Consider the following 17,761-nt stretch of genomic DNA (forward strand, 5'->3'; position numbering starts at 1 on the left):
CTAGTCCCTTGAATGACGTCCTTCCCTGTGGAAGAGGCTATTGATCCCAGCTTCTCAAACACAACAAGCTCATACTCGCCTCCGGACTTTTTCTCCTCCTCCAACCCCCTCCCCTCCATCCCACTTCTTCCCAGTGCCAGTGCCCTGTCCCGGGATCAGCACTGACCATGTCAGTAGCCACTAGGCACTTACTCGTTCACCAACCTTCAGCTGTCATTTCTTGAGCAACTATTGTACTACGTCTGTAGTAGTGGCTTTAGGCACTAGGGACTGGGTGAGTTGGAAACCATGCTGAACTGGTTTTTCTTCCTTGCTTTCTGGGAATATATATTCACGTGAGGAAGGGTAGGAAAAAGCTAGCCAAGAAACAAGTGAAAAAAGCCAACCTAACCATGATGAGGTCTACGAAGTAAGCAGTAGGTGGTAGGAGGAAGGAAGTGGCTTTAGCTCAAGTGGTCAGGTAAGGGTTACTAGAGTAGGTGACATTTCACTTGAGACCTGAAGTCTAAGGAGACAGCGAGAAGATCCTGAGATCACGGGGATGGGGGTGGGAGGGGTGGTGGTGGCATTTCAGACAGAGAAAACAAGAAAAAAGTATTTACAAGTATTTAAATTCTGCTCTTAATTGGATATAAATAATGAAACAAGTTGTCTTTTTGTGGACTGCTTCCTTTTTAAGGGTCACACCGCCCACAGCTCTTAGAGAGGCTGTGAATACCCTTAGGCTAGCCCAGATTTTACACTTAAAAGCGACTTTCTCACCCCAACACAGGCACACACTGTCTAGCGTGCTCGCCCACGCGTCAGTTGTAGATCCCGAGTTGCTCTAATCAGTGGCTGAAGCCTCAGCTCAAGGCTGTGTCTGAGATGTACCACATTTCTTTCTCACAGCTGGGGCCCTGGGCCTGCTGCTAGGGTTCTGCACTAAGAGCAACATAAATTATGTCACTAAGTTGGGTCCCCACAAACCTAAGTTGATGCAAAGGAGGACCGAAGACCGGAGATCTGGGGAATGCAGCTGGGAGCTGGACGGTAATTTGTCGCCAGTCCCAGGGGTCTACGCCTCGCTGTTGCGCACAAGGTCCGGTCCCCTCCGCTGTAGTTAGCGGTTGGGAAGGGCTGGATTCCCAGCACTCTGCGGGTTCCTCGTGCTGTCACCGCAGCCAGAAATCCAGTTTTCTGAATTCCCCTCTGCCTTCCGCCTACGGTAACCAGCTGCCCCTCCCGTGTCCCGGAGGCCGGAGAAGTCGGCTCTGGGCACCCTGTGAAGCGCCTTGAGGAGTGATCTGCCCCTTCCCGGCAGTGACCTGGCACCGTTATCCCCATCACCCGGACTGATCGATGGGCACTGTCCCGGGGCGCTCCCCTGTCTCTCCCAGGGGATAGCCGAGACGACTCGCCCTGCGTCTCGGGGACGCGCCACGAGCCCTAGGGTCCTTCTCCTCCCACCCACTCTCGGACCCCAGCGACCCACGTGCAGCTCGGCCCCGGCTAGCGCCGCACCTCGGGGTCGCCGCGTCTCCCGGCGCTTTCTGGGCGCAGCCCCACTGCCGGGACCCCTTGGGGGCGGCATCCGCGAGGCGGCGGCCAGAGCGGGGGCGCCCGGCGTCCCGGCGCGGGGACGCTGCGGCCCGCTGGCACACAAAGGAGGCGGCGGGAAGGCGGGGCGGGGCGGGGCGGGGGCGGCAGGAAGGGGCGGGGGCCCGGCAGGCGGCGATAAAGCCCCCGCCGAGGCGGCCACTGGCTAGCGCTCTGGGGCGCACGGACTGCTCCAGCGACGCGAGTCTGCGGACGCCACCGCCTCTTCCTTCTCTGACCCTCCTCCTCGCCGCCGCCAACGCCGCTCTCCGGCCTCCGCCTCCCCCCACGCCGCCACCCGGCTGCGGCTCGGACCGCGCTGCCCTCCGCGGCCGCCGACTGGGGATCGCCAGCGTGGGGCGGTGAGTACGGGCTGCGCGCCCCGGCCGATCCCGGGCGCCCGGGCCGGGAGGGGAGCGGCCGGCGCTGCCCTGCGCCGGGGACGGTCCCTCCGCGCGCCGCCGGCTCCCCGCCGCGACCTTTCGTCGGGCCGGGCGGCTGCGGGACGAGCGGCGCCCCGGGGGCGGCGACGTCGAGGTGGAGCAACTTTCTCAGCTGCCCTCAGACTGCTGCGTGCGCGCCCCGGCCCCTGTGCCCCGGAACCCGGGCAGGACCCGCGCAGGACGAGGACGGGCCGTGCCGCTGGGGCGCCCAGGTGTGCCCGCAGCTGGGAGTCCCGGGGACGCGCGGTTGCTGCCGTTCCATCCCAGCCGGCGCCCGTCACCCTGAACGGGAGGTACCCAGGTACTCGCGGACGTCCCCTGCCCCGTGCTTTGCATGTGCGTCGCCCTGCAGGGAACGACAAACGGACTTAGACTTATTGTTCCCACTGCCTGAGCCAGGTGAGGTGACCAGTGGTTTGGGAGAGAGCCTTTCAATTGGCCTCTGGCACCCGTTTTAACCCTATGGAGTAGGTCTTTGCTATTTTCATCAAATGTACCACTGGAAATTGCGGTGCTGGTTAGTGACTACAGGTAAGGTGCTCAGAAATTCTGGACAGAACTGGCTATTTGCCTGCAAACTGATTGGGGAGGGAAGGCGCCGATTACATAAGACTGAACTCTACCTTAGGTATTGAGGAAGATGCTCTGGAAGGTTTTAATGTTTTAGTAAACGTCAAATAAGCCTGTGTGTCTCTTGAGAAAGCGCCAGTGCTGCTGTGTACTTTGCAGGGAACGTTCTTATATTTAGCATCGACATAAAAAGGTGTTTGAAGGTTTGACTTCCTCTTTTAAGCCAGGAAACAGTTTACTTCTCTGAAGTGTTCAGGAACAATTTACGTGATAATTTGTTTCTTTGGAGATTTATGTCAAAAGTTAAATACAGATAACTGAAAAAAATGTCAGCATTGCTAATTTGTCTATCTAAAGAGCACTTCCAAAATCAAAGATACTTTCAAGGCTGTCTGCATGTCGGAATCAGTAATTATGTGCTGTTTGCAGCGTTTCAGCAAAAATTTTCTTTAGCTATGCAAACGTGGGTGATAGTCTGAATAATTTGAGGTCTCTTTCAACCCTTAAGTTTTGATTCTCTGTTAAAATAATGTTTGAAAATATTGTACAGTGCAGGGCAATTATTGAAGGTCATTAAGATGTCATCTATCTTTTATTCTTTAAAAATGAATCTGCCTTGGCTGGTCACTTGGCATATGGGTGTGTCCTGGGTTCAATTGCTGGTCAGGCCACACAAGAGAAGCAACCATCTGCTTCTCCCCTTCTTCTTCTCCCTTTCTCCCTTACTTTCTCTCTTCTCCTGCTGCAGCCAGTGGCTTGATTGGTTTGAGCGTATGCCTCAGGCACTAAAAATAGCTCAGTACTTGAGCATCGGTTCCAGATGGTGTTGCTGGGTGGAACCTGGTCAGTCACATGCAGGAATCTCTATCTCCCTTTCTCTCACTTAAAAAAAAAATGTCTGGGCCCTGGCCGGTTGGCTCAGTGGTAGAGCGTCGGCCTGGCGTGCAGAAGTCCCGGGTTCGATTCCCGGCCAGGGCACACAGGAGAAGCGCCCATCTGCTTCTCCACCCCTCCCCCTCTCTTTCCTCTCTGTCTCTCTCTTTCCCTCCCACAGCTGAGGCTCCATTGGAGCAAAGATGGCCCGGGCGCTGGGGATGGCTCCTTGGCCTCTGCCCTAGGCGCTAGAGTGGCTCTGGTCGCAACAGAGCGACGCCCCGGAGGGGCAGAGCATCGCCCCCTGGTGGGCAGAGCGTCGCCCCCTGGTAGGCATGCCGGGTGGATCCCGGTCGGGCGCATGCAGGAGTCTGTCTGACTGTCTCTCCCCATTTCTAGCTTCAGAAAAATACAAAAAAAAAAAAAAAAAGAAAGAAAGAAAGAAAGAAAAATAATTAAAAAAATGTCTGTACAAAAATATTGCTGCCTCCCATGAACTTCACATATGACTCAGTCTCCAAATGATGTTAATTTTCAGTTCCTGATTTAAGGGATTAAATACTAATCAGACTGAAGAGGCAGAGTTTGGAAATGCGGTAGTGACTTAGCCAGGTCCCGGCTGCTCTTCCATGTGGCTTCCTCTACCATCCAGTCCTTCTCCCAGAGCACGGTGGACTTGGGCTCCTGGGCTATTTCTCCTCTAGTCCCAGTCCCTGTTGGGAAATGCTTTCCATCCTTGACAGTCTCAAATCCAAGGACCTACGCCCATTCTAACTACTGAGTCCTCTACATCCAAATCTTGCCCTTGCCCAGAGATGATCAACTTGTGAAATCAGAAACGTCTGCATTTCAGCGTCTCTGAACCACCCTTCCAGGTTGCTGACTAGCCCTCCCGTCACAACTCTTCTTCAACACAGGGAAACTCGCCTCTGCCTCCTCCCCACGTAGCAGGTGACTTCGCGGCCCACTCTCGCGTGTAAGTAGAGGCCACGGGATTAAACTCTCCCCATGTCCTACCCCATTTCCCTCTCATAGATATTTCTGAATTTATCCAGTCATCCAAGAGATCTTCGTAAGCATCTGCTGTGTCCAGACCTTAATGTGTGACAAATTAGGGACCCCAAATAGAGGGTCCCCGCTCTCTCCAAATTGTTGCTCTTGTGGGAAGAAACCAACAGCAAACCGAACTGTGCTAGGATAAAACGGACGATGATAGAACATGAGTAAGGTAGAGTAATAGGAAAACATCAAGTTGGAGCGGGAAACTTAGAGAAGGTTAAAGAGACGGCCTCCCTGGGGCAGTGCCTAATGTCTCCCTGTGAACCCTTTTTTCTTTTAATAGTATTTTAAAAATCCCATCACCTCCCTTATCCCCGCATCCTGACCTCATCTCCAGACACTCTACCGTCGTGTCTCCCCGGGTTCTGAAACAACTGCACACTTCCCGGGCCACCCCTTCCTTCCGAGTTCTCTGCAAGTTGGCCCAAAGCTCCCCAGAATAGAAGACCCCACGATTCCTGAGTGATTCAACCTGCGGGTGCTCTCCAGATCTCGGCGTGGAATTAGACGTGCATCTCTCCTTCCTTTCTGGTGCGTCCTTCCTTCCTTTCTGGAGCGCTCTGCCTTCCCTGGTGGCCGCCTCCTCCTCCCGCCTCCTCCTGCTCTTCCTCCCGCCGCCCTGGCATCTCCTCTGCCTCTTGGGGTGACCCGGGGCTCTGTTCTTACTCCTCGTCTGCTCTGTGTCGACAGTGGGTGACCATGTGCTCACAGCTCCAACTGTCACCACATACAAAGTGAGGCCCAAATTGGTGTCCCCAGCTAGTTACCTATATAAGCTGGTGGGCTTATCCATGCACTTGAGACAAAAAACAAACAAACAAAAACAAAACAAAAAACCCAAAACAAAACAAAACGACCATAAAAGTCCAAAACTGGTGTCATTTCTCACTATCTACCCCAGACCTGTTTCATCCTTAGCCAAAACTTGTCTGAACTGTTTTTGATGGATCTGTTATTTTTAACAATTACTGTGGTGGTGACTCCACCCTTCACCAAGGTGCGCAGCAGGAACCTCGCGGTGATGCTGGACTGTTCGCTGGACTGTTCCAGCGCTCCCTCCCTGCATCCAGACAGCTGCCCAGTCGTATTGCTTCTCCGTGCTGCAAAGTCCTGGACACCCTCTGCTGTAGTCACGTTGGCCCTGCCCTGCCTTAGAGTCCGGAACTGGCAGAATGGTGGCCAGTGTGCCACCTCCAGCTGGCAGATGTCTTGTTGGCCTGGACAGGGTATATAAACATTGAGTTATATTTAGAAATATTAAGATGTCACTTGGATTTATAGCTTCTCCTGAAAGTCAGAAGACCTGGAACATTACATTCCCATGTGGCAACAGTTGGCTGGCATGGAGTTTCCAGTGCCCGGTGACACTGGGGGTGGCTTGCTTTCTGGTACCCCCCGGACTTGTGGTCCTCACTTCCAGTAGCTTCCTGGCTCCCATGGGTGCTGAGCTAGCGGCCACAGTCTGGGAGACTATTGGCTGGGAGACCCTGGCAGCCTGTGATTCCCTCGTGGTTCTTCCCTGGTCTCCTGCCTGGCGTCTCCCACCTAGCTTGCATCCCTTTCAACTACCTTCCATGTTATTACGGGGTGACTTTCCTCCTGCCCTTCAAACCCAAATCTGCTGTGTCCCTTTTGATAAAAACCCAATGCCTCCCTCTTGTCTTTGGGACAAGCCCTGACTCTGAAAATGTGATTATGCTTATGACAGGTTAGGTATCAAGAGGTGAGCTCTTATCACCATTTTATGGTGGTGTACCCAAGTTTTGGTAAGGAAGGTGGTCGACACATACACCTCGTGTTACTTCACCTGTGTTGACATGCAGTCTCTGCTGTTTACCATCTCCATGGACCTCACCACCCTCCCGCCCTCTCACACCCTCCCTGAGAGGAGGTGGGGCAGGGTGGATTCCATGTCCCAGACAACAGTGGGAAGACTAAATTTGGAGGTACCAGCTGGCGTTGGAGTTCTCAGCCTTTGGAACATGGCAGGCCCTATTTAACGCACGGTGCCCAGAGTCAGACAGTGTGTTCCCGAAGCCGGGTCGCTTGTCCTGGCTGAGAACTCCTCAGCACTCAGCCAGGCGGCATTCCACAATGCTCCGCCTTCCCCCACAGCGACGCCCCAGGCTACCAGCCATTTGTGATGACCTGGCAAATTCTAAGCTTTCTTCAGCCCCTTCCCACCTCCCTGCCTCCTGCCTTTCCCAAAACTTTATTTTCTTGCAAACCTGAACTTCCTGCGGACCCCTCGCACCGCCTTGCCTTTGCCACTGCTGTGCCTCCGCCTAGGATTCTTTTGCCCCATTTTCTGTCTGCACTGATTGTCTGGGTGACTTCCCCCTTTTCAGATCTTGGGCCCAGTATCACCTTTTCCCAAAAAGTCCTCCCTGAAAATCACTGCCCCCAGCGGCGTGTGCGCACACACATCCGCCCAACCCTGTGGATGGACGCCTTTCCACGCCAGACAGACTCTAAGACCCATGCAGACATGCCTGGGTTTTAGTTTCATTTGCAACCGCAGTGGTGACCCAAAGGCATTTAATGGATGTCTGAACTGAACCATATTCCTTTTTGTTATAAGTTTACTACATATTTCATGAAAGAGTGCTTGTTTTTCAGGCTTAAAGGGGAGCTGTCTCCCCAGACCTCCACCCCTGGCTCTGGTACTTATGCATTTAATATACAAGAGGGGGCAAAAGTAGGTTTATAGTTGTTGGTATGGAAAAAGACCTGCAGGTTATGACTGTTACAATTGCTTTATTAACTCTGCCGTGCTCACAACTGTAAACCTAGGTTTGTCTATCCCTGTATATCTTCACGTTAAAAAAAAAAAAATCTTTGATCAACCATGTCTTCTGAGATTGACCGTTACTTAGAAAAAAAAAGCAGGAATCATCTAATACAGAAGTGTGTCTGTGTTCACCTTCGCTATCCTCATCTGAACTGTCCTGGCTTGGGTCAGTCCTCCTTGAGGTCCGTGGGCTGGGCTGTGCCCTGTATTTCATGATCTGTACAAGAAAGAAGAACGCTTTCTGCTTGGTTTCCGTTAGGCTTCTCGGTGATGGTGATGCTGCCTTCTTGCTGACTTTTTTCTTTCCATAATCGTTTTTTGGCTACTATTATCAGCCAAGTGTGGTGGGAAGAGCCTTGCCGTGAAAGAGGGTCTGGGCTCTGCCTGCAGTGATTTGAATAGGTGACCATCTAGAACTTCTTTGTCTGTATATACATTGGGTCAGTGCATGTGTGGAAATAATGATCTGAAAGGGGTCTTATTATTTAAAAAAAATGTAACTTGTAGGTTTATTTTCCTGCCTGATCCAGCTTTCTCATAAATATCAGATCTAGAGGAAATTTTAAAGAAATACTTTTACGTTTATCTACATGAAATTCTTCTTTTTCTTTTAAACCTATGAAATCCTTCAGCTGTCTCTTTAGTATTCAGAAATAGCATTAAGGGCCAGCATGAAGATTTAAGTTGTATTCCCCCTTGGAGGGATTTATAAAAATATATATATTTTAAAAATTGGGTCCCATATACTTGGTTCTTCTTGGTAGAGCCTTGTTTCCACCCATAAATGTACCTATCTTCTTTTTCCAAAACTATCTTTCCCCAAGAATAGATTACATATCTGATCTGTAACATCAATGTTGGGTTTTATAAAAATTACCCTTTGTTGTATAATGGACTCAAATGTAATACACTACATACAGCTTGAAGTGATTGGTTATCGTTAAGCTCAAATTTGATTAAGAGCACTGGAATGTTAGTATCATTTTATTTCTCTTTTGAGATACACCACCTTTCACCCAACAGGCCAAGTCTATTTAAAGTCAACGAAAGTCAACGACTCTCCCTTGTTCTGATTAAATTTCTAGGTCTAGGTGTCAGCCCGGTCCAGAGAAACTGGCGCCCCCCCCCCCCCCAGGGGCTCTCTGTGTGTGTAGATGCCCACCGGGCCTGAGCAGTCTTCAGTTTGTAATTCCATCCCTGCCTTTGGACAAGCGCGTCCCCTACCTCATCATGTAATTCCTTCAAAGGTTGGGGTGGGCGCACCCTGGCTCAAGGTTAGATCGGGGGCACCCCGTGCTCTTGCTTCCCATTGACCTCAGATTTGGGCCTTTGCTTCAGAAGATCATTCCAGAATCGGAATCCACTGTGCCTTTCTATTTTTATCAGTTCATCCTTGAGAGGAAGATAATGGGAAGGAGATTTTCCTGTCAAAGGGGAAAAAAATCCTTTGAAAAGGCAGAAGGATTTCTTGGAGTGACTGCAAATCCTGGTAAATATACTTTGTTTTTGTTCTGTCCCCCTGCACCCTGCAGTGAGAGCTCTGGTGACCTGGGGCATTAGAATCAGTTCTTCCCCTCTATTTAGTGCCAGCTAATCAAAATAATAATAATAATAATAATAATAACCATTTGTTTTTAGCCTAAGCTCTTATGGACCAAATCTTGAAAGTGGGTATGGATATGTGAGAGAGTTTGATGCCAGATACACTGCTCACAAAAATTAGGGGATATTTCAGAATGAATAGAAAGTGATAAAAAAAAAAGAAGCATTTGATTTTTTTTTATAAACAAGAACATCAGAAAAGCAAAGGACAAGTCAAAGGAAGTTGTTCTGTCATGCAAATGAGATGCAAACCCAGTTATCGTGATTGAGTAGCAAGTGACAAATCAAATGCTTTTTTTTATCGCTTCGTATTCATTTTGAAATACCCCCTAATTTTTGTGAGCAGTGTACAATGTCCACTCAAAATGAGTAAGGCGATTGTAAATGAAAATAGATTTTTCTTTCTTTTAAGAAATGCTGTGTAAATAATGGCAGTGTTTGCTTCCTCTACTGTTTCTCTTTTCATTTTTTAAAAATAAGGAATCCACTTAGGAAGAACTTATTTTTATTGAGGATTTGGTTACTGTTTAGATTGTATGAGCTATGAACTACTGTACCTATTATCTTTTGGTTAAAAGGACAAAACCCGAATCAAAGTAATTGACAGAAAAACCTAGAGCACCCGGTGGCTGAATGGTTTGGATCAGCACCCCTGAGGCACGTGGAGGCGCTGCTGGCCCTGGGGGGGCTGGACCGGCTCGCGGCCTTAGGGCTCTCTTTTCTCCCTCCCTGTCTCTTGTCTCTGGAGGTTGTCTTTGTTCAGGCTGTAGCTCCAGGCTTACCTCCCTACAGCCTCCTGTTCAAAGAGGAAAGAGGGTCTTTCTGCGAGTTCCAGTTGGAAAAATTCGAGGAAGGCACCTGACTGGCTCAGTTTGAGTCATATGCCTTTCCTTGGCCAGGGGAATGGGCTATTCTGATTGGCCAGAGCCTGAGTCACATGTTTAAGCATGTGGTCAGAAGGGGAGGAAGTGTTGACGGAGGTGTGCTGGACTGGCAAGGTTCCCCAACTGCCATTAGTTTTGTTTTCAGTTGGCAGGGCTCTGTGGTTTCCTCAAGCCCCGTGTCCGCCTGTAAGACAGATGCGGTGTCCTCCCCATTTGTACAGTTGGGAGAGAAGGGTGTGGACCAGCCTTGGTGTCCTCGGTCATAAGTACAACCTGGGTGTGTCTATGCCAGAGCCTGAACCCAGGTCTGTGGATGTGTGAACTGTGGGCTGACACCATGACTGTTCAAAGATTTAGATCCCATCCATTTTTAAATTTCTCAGAAAGAAATTCCTGCCAAACAGTATGCCTCCTCTCAAACAAAACACCGTCTTCTCACTTTGCTGCATGATATCCTTTAATAATTAGCCAAAACACACGAGACAGGAAGAGGCTAATTTTTTTGTGTTATGTTTGAAGGAATGTTTCTATGCCTTGGACCTCTCCCCCTTAGACACTGGCTTTATCATGGGATTCGAACTCTGAAATGAATACTGACCTTTAGGTTGAAGAGGTAAGGTGCGTTTACCCGGAGTCCAAGGGAATAATGGAGGCTAAGCTGGAAATTCAACATGACCAAAAACTAAAGAGTGGGACGTGATTTTTAAAAGATGCCTAATTGAACTCCTCAAACATACAGAGACTTAGCTTAGAATATTGTTTGAGATGTAACTTTTCATAGTTTTTATATAGTTATTTTTTAAAAGTTACCTTGATTTCAAAATTTGTCAGATCTAAATATGACATGTCTCCATCCTCCCCCCCCTTCCTTGGTATAGGGTAGTAATTAGGACTGTGGAGGATTTGGAGGCCAATGGTTTTTGGTCTGATCAGTTACTAGCTGAAGGCCAGGAGATCATAGCCAATTTGTTAAATTGGTCCAAGCCTCAGTTTCTTTGTCTGTGAGTTGGGCACGAAGGTAACCATGTCTTAAGTGTAGCGAGGATGAAGTGGAGGGTGTACTTTAGGAGCTGAGCACAGGGGCTAGAATGGAGCTGACTTCCAGGGCACCTGGTGGTGATGGGGGGGGGGGGGATGGGGGCAGGTGTTTGTCCAGGTAAGACTTTAAGTCCTCTGGAACTCGTTGTTTTTGTTCTGTCTTTGACCTGGTGAATGATTGACCTGCTGTGTGTGTTCACATGCTTTGTTTCCAGACTCCTTCCTGTAACACTCTTGGTTGGCTGTACTCCCAGTGATCAGCTGGTCACCTGTCCTTCCCCGGGCTTCCGGGGCTTCCAGGGCTGGCTGTGGAGCAAAGGATGGCCGATACAGGAGGCCAGCCCCCTCTCGCTTCTCCTGTATGGGGAAATGTGAACAGCTGTGCCACCAGGAAGTCTTCCTAGGGTCTCATTTCAGGCTAGTCCTGTCAGGCTGGGGGCTTTTCCTTATATTAGTTATGCAGAAGGAATAAATGTCTGCAGAGTAAGAGATAATCTATTTGGTTTACCGTTTCAGTCTTTGCAAGTGTAGCATCCAGAGTCTTCTCTTTTTGGTCTTGTTTTTCAGACTGAAAAGATCCTTCTTACTGTATCCAGTGATGTCCTGATACCCAGAAATAGCCACTGGCAGCTCATGCTGAATGTACATGCGGTCATTTAATTATAATTCAATTCCTTCAATATACGAAAGCGTTCTATGAATGTTGAATTAAGCTCAGCAAATAGTCCCAGATAGGAAAGGTATTCTGTGCTGCCATTCATAGGACTTTTGCGGAATTTATTGGCAAATACTCGTTTGGGATTTTATGTAGCACTCAGCATATGCCCACACCTGAATTGTTCCTTGGACAATGGGACGGGAGATGCCAGGGACATTCCGTGTGACGGCTTAATTATAAAGAGAACTTCCTTTCTAAAGATGTGAATTTTCTCTTTGAAATTAATTTACCGATAGACTCATATCATCTTATGCCAAACCTGTGTTCATTTCTTAATGCCTTGTTAATGAAAATAGCCATTTGGAGGATTGGCCCGAGATGCCAAAGTATTCAAAGTAAACCTGTTCTTGTGCAGCATGGGGGTAAATTATGAATATTCAAGTACTAATCATACTAATGTGAATTAATTCAGCAAGTCCCTGTAGCACAGTTGTGCCCGTGCATGTGTATCACTCATTAGCCTAACATTCCTGTGAGTAGGATAGTATGAGTTTTCACCTACACCACAGCAAAGTCATGCTTCTGTCTTCCTGTCTACCTTGTGCTCTGCTTCGGTGTCTCTTTAAGGTCTGTTCTGCCTCAGGAACCCTCGAGGATTTTTTAATCAGTGCTGTTATTCTGGACTCTTTCCACAACACCTGCCCAAAAGATGCCTGAAGGGAGAGGGGAATGAAAGATGACGGACCATTCGTCTGTCGAGTACTGTTGGGCACATTTTATATATGATCTTGTCGAAACCTAACGGCTCTTGTAAGGTGGAAATCAGTCCGAGCTGATGAGTGACATTGAGATTCAGGTGTACGGCGCGCCCAGCTGAGACCCACCCCACCCCTGCCCCCGTGTCTCTGTGGCGGAGATTTTCGGGTCAGTGAGCGACTGAGGCGGAGCAGTGTGGCCGGGCCAGACGCAGAGCCCACAGGTGAGGGGTCGGAACACTGCTGCACCGAGAATGAATTGGGGAGTCGGTGAACCTGGGTTGAAAGCCCAGCTCTGTGCTTCTGTGCTAAGTAGTTTTGGGGCCGTGAAACATTTCCTTCTCGGTGCCCCATTGCCATAGCTAGACAGTGGGGCTGGTAAGGGTGTTCCCTTCCTGGCAGACAGAGACAGGATTGTCCCCGTTTCAGACAGGGATATAGGACGTACAGTGACTTAGGTCACTTGGCAAAGTCAAGGCTGTGGCAGGTTGAGAGCTCATGTCACTGCTCCTGCCACTCACCCTTGAGCAGCCCTCAAAGTACCCCACTGACCGGGGACAGTTACCATCCGTTCCTGAAAGCCACTGTCTGGCTCATGTCTCCTTTCTCAATGTTGTTTACTCCCATGATCTCAGAGAGGATGATTCCCAGAGAATAAAGAGATTCCCCAAGACTTACTCTGGATGAGTCTGGCCCACATGGGTCTCCAAAGGACTGGGAAGATGACAGCTCTGTTGTATTTGGGTGACATTCAGTTGGAGAGTTATTTTTGAGCCTTTACTCTTTAACAGGTGCTCTGAGGGACACAGAAGTATCCCCCAAAGAGGATGACCTTTGAGGATCTTGTGTGTTTGGTCAGGACAGGCATGTGTGTGATACTTGAACAGCATGAGATGGTCTAGAACAGTGGCACACCGAAGTGGGGGTGGGGGCTATTAGGGGTGTATCATCTGCAGAGGATTTAAACCCAGTAGTGAAACCACATCAGAACTGCTTTGCTTCTTACTGTCGTGCACCACACTGGTCCTCCACCAGAGCGCAACTGTCACCCTGACCCTCAGTTCTGCACTGTGGTCATAATCTCCTGCCAAAGGGGTGCTACCGCTGAGACGTTTACAGGGTCAGACTGAGGTGGTCAGTGGAGACTGAATCATTGGGAAGCTGCCCGAGGGCCTCGCTTCTCCTTCTTGGGGCAGAAGAAGTCCAGGGAACTACTGTGTGAGCTGACAACTGAGCAGGAGCTGTGGCTGTGAAAGCACTTGCCCAGCATTGCCTCCCTGCGTCCTCACGCGGCCCAAGTTCATTCCGCAGGTGGGGCAAGTGACGGACCGTGTCCAGGTCCCGACTTCCTCCCACGTGACGTGAGAGCTGTACTGGCCACATTCCAGGAGTCCCGGGGCTCAGCACTACCAACACCAAAGCCCCTGACACGTCGACGTTTCTTGAATGTCAGTCACGACTCATCATAGCGTGTGCTGGTTCGGGCTGTCTGCCCAGTGGGCAGTGCTGGCCCGTCACCAGTAAACATGTCTAGGTAGCCCTCGTGGGGGATGCGGTCATTTTTTTTCTTTCACAATAACTCTCCACAAAACCCTTTTTTGCCCTAGATTTTTCAGAATTGCTGTTTATTGACTTGTAGTAGTCATAAAAAGATGGCCATTTCGCCTCTCACATGCTCTTTATGGTTAAGTTCAAGGGAAAGAGTAGATCCCTGAAAAAAGACACTGAAAGTCTTCATGGACAACCGGAGACAGGAGGGAAGCAATTAGTTGCTTGTAACCTTCATGTCACTCAGCATTCATGGCGACGAGACTGGGGAGTATGGCACTGCATTGGGCCATTCTCTTCTGGGTCGTGCTTGAGAGCCAACACAGTTCCACAGTTCCAGAGCCATCCTTGATGAGCCCTTAAAAATCACTAAGAGGTAGAATTTTCTACGTGCAAATAGTGTCCTAGCTTTAAAACCGTGCGTGAATATAATGTAAAAAACTTCTCCCACATTGTTTCCCAGAGGAAGAGGGAGCTGACAGATACTTGGGTCCTTACAAAATCTTCCGTTGTACCAAGGTGCTGATAAGGTGATTGCACTGGATGGACGAGACTCCGAGTGCAGGGGGGAGGCGCGCGAGCCCAGAATCCGCTCTCTGTCCGCACTGTGAGCGCTTCTAGAGTTTGCACGGTGAGAAGGTGTGTTTCACAAAGGCAGTGGCGGTGAATTCAGATTTAGTAATTACGCCCGTGCTCCTGACTGCACAGTTGCCCACTGTCGAGTGTTGTGCCTGTTAAGGTGAGATGCTAGTTGTTGTAACAAATAAACCCAGACCCGTGCATGGCTCAGATATAATGGAGGGTTGTTTTCCACTTGTGTAAAGCCAAAGTGCGCGTGTCTCAGTTTCAAACCTGGTGATTCGGTGACCCCGTCTCTTTTCATTTTGTGGCTCATCTGTAGTTAACAGCTGGTTTCCAAGGGCCTGGTGCTTGGTGGTGGAAGCAGAAAGACCATGGAGGATTGCATATGGCCAGCTTGGATGGGCCAGGCCCAGGAGTGGTGTGTATCACTTCTGTTCCCATTTCACCGACCGCATTTCAGCCTTATGGTCACTCCCACCGACGGCAGAAGCTAAGACATGCGATCCAGCTCTGTGTTTGGGGCAGAGAGGAAATGGGTTTGCTGAGCAGGTAGCTACTACTTCCCCTCAAGTGAAATTTTATGCAGACTCTTAAAGACCACTCTAAAAGGGAACACGGTCAGTAATAATGCTGTGGGGATCTTGAATGGATTTTTTTCCTACAAGGGCCACTGTCCTGATGCTCCGTGAAGGGCTTCTGATGGAGCAGGACAGGTTTATCAGGGACAGGGTCGCACCCAGACTTGAAAAGCTGTCTCAGAGGCAGCTTGGAAGAGAAGGAGGTGATGTGCTTGGGAAACTTGTTGGGCAACCCAGAAAGTGAGGGCAGGCCCAGAGAAGACGCCTGGGGAAGCTCGGAACGAAATGCTTCAGGGCAGGTGTGACTGGAAAGAGAAAGTGCTGTTTCCAACTCGTCCCTCGCAGGACGCTACACATTGGTCATAAAGTTCGTTTCGTCAGCTTGACCAGAGCTTGGGTGGGAGTGGGGAGGGGCTGTTGGGGGTCTTCTCACTGGGAAAGGGGGCGGCTGTCTCACTGGGAAAGAGCAGACATTGAAGCACCTGCGAGTAGGACCCAGTCAAAGAAGACCCTTTACTCTGGGAGAAGGGGTGCCCGCCAGTGTGGGCGAGGGCCGTCGGATGTGCATCTGGGACCGGAAGGAGAGGCGAGGGTCCCGAAAGGGATCAGGCCCCATCCCGAGCGCTGACTGCCGGGATGAAGAAGGACCTGGAGGGCAGACTAGGGCGAGGCCGGCGAGGGTAACACCTATGCGTCCCCCCCACCCGTCTGGGGGAGGCCTCTGGCAGCATCTGCCTCCTGGCGGCAAACAGGTCCGGGTGGTCTCACCTCTTTCTTGCTGTGTGATGTGGGCAGGTGACTCAGTCTGCCTGCGTCTCTGTTACCTCTATATCTGTATGCCGAAGGGCTATGGGACGTTCAGTGAGACCACATGCACACAGCAAGAGCTTGTGAAGGCCGTCCTCCCCCCCACCCCCCCAACCCCCCCACCCCCCCACCCCCCCAACCCCCCCACCCCCCCCCCCCCCACCCCCCCACCCCCCACCCACCCCCCCACCCCACCCCACCCCACCCCCGTCTCCTCGGCAGCCACTCCCCCTGGCCCGCCTCCCCCTGGCCGGCTCCCCGGCAGCCACTCGCTGGCTCCGCTGCTGGTGGGCGTCTTCTCCAAACCAGCTGTGAGGAGCTGCGGAGATCCCCTCTCCCTGTAAAGCTGGGACACACAGAGGCTGGGCCCCACCATCCCTAGAGATGCCTCAGTGTGGTAGTAGTTTAGCAGACCTTAGACAAAGGTGACCAGAAGAACTTTCATGAAACACTAACTTATTTCTTTCTTTCTTTGTTTGTTTTAGAGAGAGACAGGAAGGGAGAGACACAGGAAGGGTGATGAGAACCATCACCTCGTAGTTGTATCACTACAGTTGTTCATTGATTGCTTCTCATATGTGCCCTGACCAGGGGGCTGAAGCTGAGCCAGTGACCCCTTGCTCAAACCAGTGACCTTGGTCTTAAGCCAATGACCTTGGACTCAAGCCAGCGACCTTAGGATCATGTCGAAGAGCTCACACTCAAGCCAGCGACCCCATGCTCAAGCTGGTGACCCCAGGGTTTTGAACTGGGGACCTTAGCATCCTGGGTTGATGCTCTATCCACTGTGCCACCCAGGTCAGGTGAAGTCATTGACTTTTAATTCCAGAACTCTTGTTCTTCAGCCTTAGCTTTGAGTGTGGCGCGGTAAAAAGGCCGGTCCTATGAGGCATAGTTCTGTGGTGCCTGAGACTTGTCACATGTTCTCAGGACAGTGTTCTCATGCGATCCTCATCGCAACCCTCTGAGGCGCAGGATGGAGGAGGGGACTATCATGGATGTTACAGATGAGGAAACTGAGTCCCAGAGCAGGGGTGTGACTTATCTGAGGCAGACAGGCCACTAAGGCCAAAGGTGAACCTCAGGACTTGGGTGACTAAAGCCAAGCTCGGAATCATGCTTCTCGTCACGTCGGGCGGTTTCTAAGGTCTGCAGAATTTCGCTGGTCAGATGGTTGCTGGGGGAAAATATGGGATTTTATTTCTTTACACACTCTTCGTACTGAAAGAAGTGAGCAAAGGACTGAGAGAAAAGCTGAGGAGCCTTCTTAAAGTGGTTACAAATTGTCCAGTATCTTTCCCATCCCAGGGTCCCTCCTCCTATTTTAGAATATTTCCAGAACCTGTGTGTTATCGATACAGTATATACTTTTTATTTACTTCTTTAATTTACAGTACTTTGGAAGATGTCTCTCTCATTTGACTTGCCCCCCAGAGGTTAAAATGATAGAACCAGGGACCCATTACCTCTCATACCCATTCCCAACTTCCTCTGCATGACTGTTTTGCTTGTAACGCGCGTCTGAAACTTACACGGGGAGGGGGGGTGGGCGGGCTGAACCTGTTTGTGCCTCTGATACCATTCCCGGGCAGAGAGGGGACTGAGTGACAAGAATCAGAGTGGAGAACTGAGAAAGAGAAGGTGAAAGTATGCCTGAGGATCACAGAATCCTTCCTGGGGCCGCCAAAACTTATCTCAAAGCATCCCTGGTCATCCAATGAAATATGGAATTCGTTTTTTTTGTGCGAAATCTTTAATATATTTGAAGAGGGCTTAAGAAGCATGTTGCCTGTCTGTCTGTTTCCCTGAACCACTCATCCCTGAGCTTCGTAAACGACCTTGCTTGGGGACCGAGGTGTGTTAGGAAGCCAGCAGAGCCACACTGACCTCTTCCTTCTCAGGTTCTGACACCCAAGCCCAGCGCTTTGCTGCCTTCCCTCTGTCTGCCCCTGGGGGAAAGGTTGTGAATGAAGACTCAGTGGTGCCGAGGGAGAG

The 17,761-nt window shown here is 50.3% G+C and overlaps 1 protein-coding gene across 2 annotated transcripts in view; it reads left to right on the forward strand.

Annotated features, from left to right (window-relative positions):
* Positions 1–1,731: 1,731 nt before the first annotated feature.
* SERPINE2 (serpin family E member 2) overlaps positions 1,732–17,761 on the forward strand; it is a 60,437-nt gene continuing 44,407 nt past the window's right edge. Inside the window, exon 1 of one of the 2 annotated variants that reach the window (XM_066280910.1) lies at positions 1,732–1,940. The gene's annotated coding sequence lies outside the window, so the exon portion shown is untranslated. Of the gene's footprint in view, positions 1,941–1,999; positions 2,323–17,761 lie in introns of those variants that run through there. The other variant, XM_066280908.1, reaches the window with a different exon arrangement.

This window comes from Saccopteryx bilineata, chromosome 5 (assembly GCF_036850765.1).
Source record: "Saccopteryx bilineata isolate mSacBil1 chromosome 5, mSacBil1_pri_phased_curated, whole genome shotgun sequence".
NCBI lineage: Eukaryota > Metazoa > Chordata > Mammalia > Chiroptera > Emballonuridae > Saccopteryx > Saccopteryx bilineata.